Here is a 12,145-nt window from a genome sequence, read left to right on the forward strand (position 1 = left end):
GCTCTTGTGGGCTCGTGAGGGCTCATAGAAGCATTTTGGGCTTCTGCAATCTCCTAATGACTTGCACGGGTCCATTCAAACTTGCAGGGCCTCAACAGGCTCCTGTGCATTACTACGTGCATGTTAGAAGCCTCGAGGGCCTCCCGCAGGGATATGTGGGCTTGTAGGGGCCTCGGCAGGCTGGCGTTGCCTCTCATGGGCCCCCACAAGCTTATAAAGACCCTTATAGGCTCCTGTTGCACTTCCCGGAACTACTTAGTCTGTTTGTTCTCATCATTCTATGAGAGTGCTCTTTCACTCCTGCCATTGCTGGAGGTCTTATTTCTAGGCAAAATGCATGTATGTAAAGCTGCTTCTGAGTACAGCCCCATTCACTTGTCCCAGATCCCTGCCATTTCAGTTACCCTTTTAAAATACCTTCGTTTCCTTCTACTGCCCACACTATTTATAAACAAAAAAAACCCAGAGTAATTCACATGAATTTCTTTGATTTTTTAAGTTGATGGTATGGATGCTATACAAATGCAGACATTCCACATATTAGGTACTGTAATAAAATACAAAGCAGATTCATTATATTAAGATATATGTAAATATATTATTATATTTCAGCTGCTAATATTCCTGCTATTGTTCATTATCATAGTACTTACTACAGTTTTTAAGTAGGTATTGCTCAAATAAGCATTTCCTCTTTTTCGTCCACTTACTGCAAAGAAAGTGCACCTCTCAGTCTGACAGGGCAACTATGGTTTAGCAGGACACAGAGGACCTCTTTCATCAGAAGGTTAGAATAGAAAAGAAAGGAAACTTTGCTTGTAAAGCATAAGCATAACCTCTTAATCCCCTTTTTCATGAAATTCTTGCCTTTTCCTCCTAAAAATTCTCTGGAAAGTATGCAATGCATACAGTAGTCAAAAGGTCCACCTGGTTTTGGTTCACAAGAGCTGGCTTTAATCTACTCAGTCAGGAATTGATAACAAGGATTTTGGTAAGGTCTTTCCTTGCTATGAAGCCCATGCTGTGTTGGTATATTATTTTCAGTATCCCACCTGGTTGTTTGCCTAAGAGTCAATGACATGTCTAACTGAAGATCAAAGTTACTGTAGGAGAGGATTTAGAGTTTTTTTCTCTGCTTATCAGAAATCTATACTGGACTTTGCAGTGGTACAGAATGTTCTAAGCTGTCTAGAATTAGGCTAAAAATATTTGCCTTATGTTAGATCACTTATGAAGCAAAAAAGCTGTTGTCTCCAAACATGTGGAGGACAAGAAAGTGCTCGTAAGTACTCAAAAAAAAATCCTGCTTGACTAAATTGCTAGCCTTCTGTGATGGAATGAAGAGCTGGATAGACAAGGGCAGGATGGTGGATGTCATCTCTCTGGAATTCAGCAAGGATTTTGATACCATCCCTCACAGCATTCTCCTGGGCAGGCTTGAGAAGTGTGGGATAGATGAGTGGACGGAGAAGGTGGATTGAGAACTGGCTGCATGGCAGAGCTCAGAGGCTGGTGATCAGTGATGCTGAGTCCAGTTGGAGGCCTGTAGTTAGCGGTGTCCCCCAGGGGTCAGTCCTCGGTCCAGTCCTGTTGAATTTATTCATCAACAACCTGGATGAAGGGACGGAGGGCCCCCTCAGCAAATTTGCTGATGACACCACACTGGGAAGAGTAGCTGATACCCCAGAGGGTTGCGCTGTCATTCAGAGGGACCCAGACAGACTGGAGAAGTGGGCGGTGAGAAACCTCATGAAGTTCAACAAAGGCAAGTGCAGGGTCCTGCACTTGGGGAGCAAATAACCCCAGACACCAGTGCAAGCTGGGGACTGACCTGCTGGAGAGCAGCCCCACAGAGAGGGACCTGGGTGTCATGGTGGATGACAAGTTAACCATGAGGCAGCAGTGTGCCCTGGTGGCCAAGAAGGCCAACGGGATCCTGGGGTGCATTAAGAAGAGTGTCTCCAGCAGGTACAGAGAGGTGATCGTCCCTCTATACACAGCCCTGGTGAGGCCACATCTGGAGTACTGTGTCCAGTTCTGGGCTCCCCAGTACAAGAGGGATGTGGAGCTGCTGGACAGAGTCCAGCGCAGGGCTACGAGGATGATCAGAGGCCTGGAACATCTGCCCTATGAGCAAAGGCTGAGGGAGCTGGGCCTGTTCAGCCTGGAGAAGAGAAGGCTGAAGGGGGACCTGATCAGTGTCTATAAATACCTCAAGGGAGGCAGTGAGGAGGAGGGGGCCGGCCTCTTTTCAGTGGTGGACAGCGATAGGGCTAGAGGAAACGGCCACAAGCTGAGGCACCAAAAGTTCCCCAGGAACTTAAGGAAACATTTCTTACCAGTGAGGGTGACAGAGCACTGGAACATGCTGTGCAGAGAGGTTGAGGAGTCTCCTTCTTTGGAGATCTTTAAAACCTGCTTGGATGCAGCCCTGTGCCACGTGCTCTAGGTGACCCTGCGTGAGCAGGGGGGTTGGAGTAGATGACCTCTGAGGTCCCTTTCAACCTTAAGCATTCTATGATTCTATGAGGATGTACAAGGGGAGATAACTGTGCCATCCTAAGGGACAAAAGTTGCTGAGTTTCTCTCTCTGTCTTTGTTTCCAAAATACATATGAAAACCATTCAGATGACACTTCAAATTCACTTAGTGAATTTAGGGCACTATATATTCCGACCAGTGAGTGTCACTCCTCTCCACTGAATAAAGATGTCATTTTTCTACCACTGGATACATTGGACATTTTATTGCTAAAGTACCACATTGTCATATAAATTACATATGTCATTGCATACAAAATACATATAAATGTATTTTTTGAAATGCAGAATCATTATTGATCACCTTTGGTCATAAAAGATGAACATATGCTTTTTGCAAGAGGAGATTTAGAGCACTTGTATGTATTCCAGTTTCAGTATTAATTCAAATTCAAATCGACTAATTCAAAACTTCAATAGGTAATTAAAAAAAAGAGATTTTTCTCTTTGCATACCACAATATTAATAACTTTAACCACCAAACTAGCAGAAGGTTAGCATAAATATTACCCATTGCTAAATATTAGCTGTTCCTAAAATGTAACATCTTGAACGTTAAGTGGAGACCCACACCAAACTGTAGCATAGGCAAAAGGAGGAGACCCCAGAAAGGAGCCTCTGTACATGTGGCTAGAAGGTAGGTGAAATATTTTCATAAATAGACTCAATAAATAAAATATTTAGAGTTTGAGAAGTGTGAAATCTTCCCATGACTCCAGCCAACATTGTCCTACAGGAAACATCACAAGTGCAAACTATCATTTACTAAATTGCTTTCTGTGACAGGTGACAAATAGGACAGCATAGAGAAATTGAGCAAAAAGGCAGTATGGAAGTGCTGACTCTACTCAGAATGCTGACTTTCCAAACAGAATATATACTAAAGTACAGAACCAAGCATAGAGCTATGCACAGAGCTGGGCAAGCACGAAAAAAAACAAAATTTTTTTTTTTCAGTATGACACATTATCTCCCTAAGGAGGGGACAGATAGTAAATAATACTGCCAATGGTCTTTTGTTGAGTTATGGAATCCTAGAATAAGTGGTAAAAGGAATAAATTCTTATATTACAAAGCTGAAAATTTGGGCATTCATCTCTATCTTTGGAGTCTAGTTGAAAGTATGAATGGGTATGGGATAGTGTTTTCACCTCACATGGGATATTATTCAGAGCAACCAATGTAATTCTAAAGAATTCGCTTTAAGTGCAAAGGCAAAGGATAGCAATGTGTAAGGGTCCAGCACTTGCAAAAATAGTACCCCATCAATGAGCAATGCAACAGAAGAGGAAAAACAACTTCTTCTATATTTTAGAAAGAAGAAAATTGATCCTGTACTCCATGAGTGAGAATGCGGAGAACCGCAGAAAAGATTATATACTCAGCAGATTTAAGAGATGACATTTTCAAGTGCCTAATCACATCTCACATTGAGCATGACATGGCAGACTGGATGTCTAGGATTCACCTGAATATACATAATCCTATAAATATACATGCAGGCTGTAACAGCAAGGACATTCTGAAATCTCATGATACCTGAAATATATCTGAGGAAGAGGATGGAAACAAACCTCTAAATTTTTAATGGAAAACTACCGTTTGTCTTTCCAGAAGCTGGATGCTCTGCAAAACAATCAGGCAAGTATTTAAATCTACAAATCCAGAATATATGTTCAGGGATATTGTATTACTGATGTGATATAAAGTAACAGTGCTCTTCAGCAAAATTCAAACATTTAACCTGATGCCTACAAAGCAATTGAAAGTTGAAACTGTTGGTGAAGACAGTAATGAGACTGACATCCAGAGAAAGATCAAAGATGGTATCAGCACTAATGGGTATTGGATGTTGATTCCAAAAGATTCACTCTTGATGTTGATTCAAAAAAGAGAAATTAAGCAACAAAAAAAACCCCTCGAGTTAGTACCGATTTCCCTATAAAGAGCAGGAGAATAGCTGGATATATGGTGAAATATGAAAGGCTCTCCTATGCAAGGCTCACCACTAATCACTAGTGTTTTATCTCCAAGTCTGATTTGATGTTTTGGTTTGAGAAACAAGCTCTGTATACAGTGTTTATACAGTGGCAAACTCTACCAGCTTTAACTTGTCAACAATTGACTACCAAGTCCCAGGTCTCCCTAAATAATTCTTATCACATGTCTGGATTACTTGTAAATAGGGTAAATGGATGAGTTTTATCTTGTTGACTTGGCTGGAAGTACTTAAAGCTTGTAACATGGCAATTTCCATCTTCCCACCAATTGCATGTCTGACTTTCTCTTGATCCCTGCTATCCATAATCTATATTGCAATGGGTAGTTATCTATGCTGCGAGTGAAAGCAGGTTGAGACTGTTTACTTGCTCTGCTGGTAAGTTGTTTTTTACACCAACAAAGAACTGATAGCTCATCTCACTTGCTGGCAGTAATTCAGTTCCTACAGGATGATAAGGAAGACTTACCAGCTGGTAAGGTTGGTTTGTTCTCTCCTATCCTGAAAGAAATACAATTCCACAAATAGTATTTCCTTTGTCTGATAATACATACCCTCAGTGTAGGGGAAGTATTTCCTTTAAAAATACCTGGTTTTTTTCCCTTCCTATTTTTACTTTTTTTGAAAAAGATATTACAAATGTACCCTATCAGTAGACTTCCCCCGCTTAATTAAAAAAAAAAAAAAAAAAAGGAGGAAAGGGGATTTTCAAAAATATATATTTATTTATTATTTGATATTTGAATCTCACATTAGAATCTCACATGGCAGAAGCCGCACAACACAGAAGATGGTGGTAACAGACTTCTCACATGTGATCTTACTGTTTCATGATTTCTCCAAAATTCCTTAAGCTTTATGCATAAACCAAAATTTTATATATATATACATGTATATACATTAAATATTATCCTTAAATCATATGCTAACATTTAAATTGGCTATGCTAGTACATTGGATGGTTGGTCAGTCAATGTTAAAGAGTAAGAGTGAGCACTGCTCTGTGCCCTCCAAGCATCACTCCAGCTTGTAGAGTAGATAGTGCAATTACAAACATGCTTTTGTTGTTATGGTAGCCAGGGACAAATTCTGTTTAAGAGATTAATTGGCTGTGAGTATGCTCTGCTGGAGCCCTCAAACACTTGGAACTAGTAAGTTAAATACAACACTAAGAGTAAATTCATGTCAAGTACTTTTTTCAGTGGTGACCTCTGTCAAGGTCATGTTATAACTATGTCATTTTCCATGGAAGACAAACCTAATGAAAGCTCTTAAAGTATTGGCCATTTCTTCTTTCATGTTTTGCATCAAATTATGCCATTCCTAGCAAAGACTATCTGTGCATGTGTTTTTCTGTGTTTACGTACTGCAGATAAGTGTACTTGCAGCACTGATATATGAGACATTTGTTGGAATGCTATCTCCTGAACAACAAAAAGGGGATGGGGGAGGAGGGAACAAACTTACAAACTGTAGGACAAATAGACATCTTGGCAACCCAGTTGCTTTGTGGCCTTTTGTGTCTGCCAAACTTAACCAGCTCTAAAAATGTGTATTTTAAGAGTGGGAACACATTCCAAGAAAAATGCCCTATAGTGAAAGAAAATCAACACAAAATATTGTAGAAATACTAGTAGCATTTAGATACTTTTATCAGGGATCACTGACGTTATTAACACAAAGACACATGTCTTTGCCCTGACATATATTATTAACCCAAAGATACGTGTCTTTGCCCTTATGTGCTTCCTCAAAACTGCATTGCTTCATTATAAGAAAGTCTTTTATTTAGATAACGGAATGGCTCAGTTTGTCTTCAGTTAAAATCATAAAATTATTTTTGTGAATTTTTGTGAATTTAGATAATCCTTCATCCTATTATTTTCTTTAGCAAAATGTGAAGATAAAACGTTCCATTCTACTAACACATTAGAACAAAAGAAATCTAATTGCTTCAGCTGAAGTTAAATTGCAAGAGACTCAGCGTAACTTGTCTGAGTTGTGCAATTACTGCCATCTGAGCTTTTTTCTGGATGACAGACAACTGAGCTGTCCAGTGAAAAAAGCATATTATTCAAGATAATATGCTTGAGACTAAATGAATTTTGCCAACCAAAAGTTCTATGAGGCAATGCGGAGGGGTGGGTTGCTTTTTCATTTAAGTGGCTATTTTAGGGGAGGAATATTAAGGAAGGAATATCCACTTTTCATGTTAGAAAAATACAAAATATTCTCGTTCTCAAGTGCCTGAAGCTCTTCACTTTGTTCTAAATGGGATTTTATTGTCTTATATTCAGCAGACTTATCCTTCTACAGAATATTCCTGCTATGCTAAATGAAAATCTTATTCCTGCAGTTTAAGTATTTTTGGTATCCAGAGGAGCTGGAGTGGTGAAGGAGAGTGGTGAAACTAAGGGAAGTGGAGGTCCAGGTGTCTTGTCCCACCATTTTCTCATACATCTATTTCTATATCCTGAGGCTTGATACTCTGTTGAAAAGTCTTGCACTTGCATGCACAAATTAGAGTTACACATAAATTTTGAAAAAGGAAGAACTTTCCTATTGAAAACACTAGTATATTAAAATTACAAAGGAGTCTGAGAATGTGTTTCAGCAGAACTGGAGAAGGAGACCAGACAAGTTTCTGGTGTAAATTTGCCTGGTTTTGGATTCTGCTAAATGGCAGCCTGTCCAGCAGGGTGTTTGGGCATGTCTGATATTTTGCCTCAGAACAAAATGTTTTCAGGGATTTGAAGGCTTCAACCAATGGAAAATTCCAGATCACACATGGATATAATAGGGATATCTGTTTTCGGGTTTTTCTCTTCAACTAGATCTAAGTTGCAGCCAAACAGCCTTGATAGCCCAATTGCATGTAATATGAAGTTGTCCAGCTGAATCCAATCATATGGCAATTGAAAAGTATCCAGTATGTGTCTGTTCAGTTTAAAATCTTAAAAATTTTGAGGTTTATTTCGTGAGTGTTTATTTTTTGTTATTTACTTTCTGTGGATGTGACTGGTGATATTTTGAAAGCTCGGGATATGAAATATTGTTTCTCTTCCACAGACTGTCCCACTCTAGCATGAATCTAAAGCTGTTTGCATTGCATTGCTATATTTTGCTGAGAGCTCTTAAGTCCGTCTGGCCGTTGGTCATTCTTTATATATCCTAGTCCAGAACTGATATATTTCTTGTATTTATCACAACTGTTGGAAGCACTAACCTTGGAGGACCACTTTTTTGCCCTGTGCTCTACCATTCCTAAGGGTAAAGCTCCCTTATTCAGTTCTGATGAGTTGCTTGTTTCTTTTGTTAATGCCTGTACTGCTCTACTCATCTTTACTGCTTCTATCTCCATTTATCTTCTCAGGCAATATGTTTGGATATCTCTTCCTTCTCTATATGTGGGAATCAAGCTTCCCTATTGATTCTGTATCAGGCTTGGCATATTAAGTCTTCCTGAAAGAGATCTAATTATTTACAAAAACTTTTAACTATGTGGCAACCTGACTTCATGGTAACTTTTAAGGGTTCTTACATATTTATCATTGGCTTTGGCTGTGAGACAGAACAACCAGCAGGTTTGGGCATGTAATCTGTGATGTATCTTCATAGAAATGGGAAATTACTACCATCAATTACAGAGTAGATCAGCCTCTTCATTGCTTGTATTAATTAATGTTCCTTAGCTTCTGTATCAAAAAGATTGCAAGAGTAAATTAATATAATGAAACTGAGCAAATACATTCACTGTTCAGTTAATATAGTTTGTTGATTGTAAGGACATCTGAAACACTCTTCTTGAACTTGATATACCACAAGTTAATAAACAATTATAACATTAACATCAAGGCATTGCTTCTTATTTTAATGGATTCTGTAAGAACAGGGATTATTTCCAAAAAAGTACATAAAAATTGCATCTTTAACAGCATATCAATGCCACACTACAGTGTTTGTTTTCACTATAGAAACAAATGGTTTCACTATAGAAACAACATAAGCCTCTGGGGATGTTAAAGATATTCACTGCACAGTTACAAAACTGAGCTTCTAGAATAGAATGGATTGAATTTCTTACATAAATGATGGAAAAAGATCATCAATAATTTCAAAAAAATGAAAATAAAACTTACATAGTCTGTGGTTTTTTGTCCTGTGGTTATGTTATTTTGTGCCTAAGTTGAAGAAAGCTCTGATCAAAGTTTCTGCTTAAGAACTTCTGTAACATCTCTTTCCTGTAAAGACTTTCTTTTACTAACAATATGATTGAGTTCACCATGAAATGTTTTAATCTCTATAGATATTCATTTATATTTCTTCTACTATTCTACAGATTATTTAAAAGAAAAAAAGAAAAAAACTTGAAGAAACTTAATATCTCTGAGATGTCTCATCCTCTGTCAGTGTTCACTGAAACTTGCCAATTGGCTCAAAAGTCTTTGGGAAGGTACTTTCAGACAGACACCCTCAGACAGTATGGTTGCATAAACCTCATTTCCTTAGGAAAACAGGCTAAAAAAAATGACTACCTCATGCATATTTTTGGTAAAGCCCATACTAGGACTTAACGGAATCCTAAAGACAACTGTGTTTAATATTAGCATGCCTTCAGTAGCAACTTAGTCTCCTTAATAATGCAATCCTAGGCAGTTAAAGAATCATCCCACTGTAATAAAATTAATATTTTTGCCTTTTTCCTCTTTAAATCCCCTCACCCTCTAGTACTTGAAGTTTGTCTTTATAGACAAGACACTAGCATAGCACTATTTTCCATAAAGGATATATATGTGAAAAGAAGCTACTATAATTCTTAATTAGAACACTTATCAGTTCAATTTCCATATAAAATGGTCAAATAATTTACTGTTATACTGTCAAGACACACCCTGAATCCTGAACACACACAAAAAAAAGGCCTTAAATTACCCTATCCAAAGCATATCATGTGCAGAGCTATGCTTTGACATCAAGGTCAAAACCAGAATCTCAAAAGCAGTCATATTTTTAAAACTACTTTGAACTTTAGTTGTTGCTAGCGTTGGTCACATTACAATCACATCACTGGGAAAAAAAAGAAAATATCTCCCTGCATTCTAGGGATAATTGTGGGAAGGACAGAGATGGGAATTTGACAGTCCCTTTGAGATAAACAGTTATAAATAATGGAGTATAGGTTCCATTTACTGATAAAAACAGAAGCAGGAGAACACTATGCTAGCTCATTTGCTAAATATATTTAGTTGCATTAACTGAGAGCTGCTATATCAGAAGGACCAAAACACATGCAGACAAGCGTCCCACAGTTATTAAAAGGAACCATTAGGTCTTTATATTTTTGTCCCTTAATATCATTCCAATCAGCAGTTGCTTCCTCTCAAAAATGAAATATGAATGACAACAGTGTGTCTCACCTCCTTCACATGCATAAACTGAACATGATTGCAGCATTCCCAATATGAAGTAGAGGGAAATTTAAAAAAAAAAAATGAAAAAGCAAAGTCAGAAGAGAAAAAGTCATGTGAGGAAAGTGGAGAAGTGAGTTCGATAATGTGAACTCTCTTCCTTTTGTATTATACCTGGTGATATAGACTTCAGGAAAAAAAGGAAAAACCTTAGCTGGCCAGTCACCTCTGTTCAAACATGTTCTTCTGTACTCTCCTCCTAAAGTAATGTGCCTGGGTGTGTGCATGTGTGAAGAAAGTGGGGGAGTCAGTATGAAGAAAGACAGGGATAAAGGAAACTTAGGGCATGATTTCATATGTACCAGAGCCAACAGCACAAATGGGGCAAAACAGAGAGGTCTCACGCATCCCATGACAGTCTTGGCTTGGACTGGATAGCTCAGTCAGCCCAATCACAGAGAAAATGTAGCTCTGAAGACAGAAAAAAAAACCTACCCACTCTGCATTGGGTTTGCCTTCTTGTTGAATTTAGTTTTTAAAGGTTACAATGCCAATGAGTGCCAGAAGCAGCACACGTATAAGCAGGAGAAGCATTCACGGCAATGGTAAGCTCTTGTGAAAATATACCCGAGAGAGCATCCCCTAGGAATGATTCACAGAAATTGTCACCATTCTCCCTGGAATGACCTCCTCCGCCGTTTGGAGGAGTTGTTTCTCTATAAATAAAAGGGAGCCTGGAAAGCAGGCTTTGTTGCTAGGCAGTTTGCATTTGTAAAATGTTTCACAGTCAAACCAGGTGATCTGCAGTACTTAACAGATGACTTGCAGTGCAACTTTGCAATTACTTGTGGCATGTTATATGCAATGTTAACAGCTATGATCCACTAGTAGCACTAAGAAAATACTAATGGATTCTGTATGTGTATCCAAAAGTTCACTAACGCAACAGAAGACCTTCCATGTTCTGTTTCTGGACTACCTTTACTGGAACAGTAAGTTGAACTGTGTGATACAAGGATATAAGGGACAACAACATTTGGCAAGAGCAAATCAGACAGCTAAAGTAAGTGAGGGCTGGAAAACTGAAGACAGATTTTTAGCAATGGTCTGTAAAATCAACCCACCTTATCTAATGGGAGATTATGAGATATAAAGATTGGCCTAACTTTTAAATGAGAGAAAGGTCTAGCACTCATTAAGCAAGTGGTCAAACCAGGACAAAATAACTTTGAACAGCTGCAAGTTCTCACTTGAACTTTCACTACATCACACAGTAAGAAAGTGGCAGGCCTGAGAATACAATAGAAGAGTCTCTCTTATGGGCCTCCTTCTTGCTGTGAACTTGCCTGCCTTCTCAACCAGCCTGTGGTTTCTCTATTGACTGCCAGCAAGACTTCCAGCTGTGCGAAGTCCAGCAATGATGCTGACATCCGTTCACTAAGAATTGGATCAAAACCAACAGCTCCTTTGATATCTCCCCACAGGCATTACTTCTTCACTATTGACTTGGACCAGATTCAAACCAGTTGCCTATGGGTGAAAGGTTCCTATTCCCGTCATGAATTCCATGTTCCTCCTTCTCCTTTCTTTGCAGCTGTCCTCCTCATCCCTTCTTCCTCCCAGTGGCACTCTCTGAGCTTCTTGATCAGTTTCAGCTGTCCCACAATTGCAGCTCCTTGTGTCCTGCCAGCCTTCTGATCGCCAAAAGCCGCTAGTCCTTGATACTTTGTCCTTCCAGTCTGAGTCTATTTCTTTTTGTTCGTGATGTAGCCTATTTGTATCTCTTTTCCTCCAATGTCAGCATCGCTGTAAATGTCTCAGTTTCTGAGCCAATCCATTATAATCTTCTGTCCCAGGTTCTCCTGTGTCCCCATCTCCGTAGTCCAAGTACTTCCCACCAAGGTTTCCTCAGCTTGCTTTTAGTTTAGTCGTCTAGCAGCTGAAAAGACGAAAATTAGAAGATGCTGGAGGTTCCAGAGAGATGATACAGACTGGACAAGTGGGTTGGATTGCAGTGAATGAAAAGAATAGGGCATATCTGGTGCAGTAATATGGATCCATGGTGCTTACTGAGATACAGGACCAAATAGCCCCAGTGCAAATCCCCAGCTGGACTCTTCCTGGGACCAAGCTAGCGCAGCTAATATATCATTGTAAAACCCTGGCAGACAAGATTACCCAAAGAAGATATATTGTTG

At 39.0% G+C, this 12,145-nt stretch overlaps 1 protein-coding gene across 1 annotated transcript in view; it reads right to left on the minus strand.

Moving 5' to 3' along the window:
- Positions 1-12,145, minus strand: part of LOC112942350 (potassium voltage-gated channel subfamily KQT member 1-like) — a 468,427-nt gene that overhangs the window by 451,934 nt on the left and 4,348 nt on the right. The gene's annotated exons all lie outside the window — the stretch shown is intronic.

The sequence above is a fragment of the Nothoprocta perdicaria genome, unplaced genomic scaffold, assembly GCF_003342845.1.
Source record: "Nothoprocta perdicaria isolate Ctin4 unplaced genomic scaffold, notPer1 scaffold_126, whole genome shotgun sequence".
Lineage (NCBI taxonomy): Eukaryota > Metazoa > Chordata > Aves > Tinamiformes > Tinamidae > Nothoprocta > Nothoprocta perdicaria.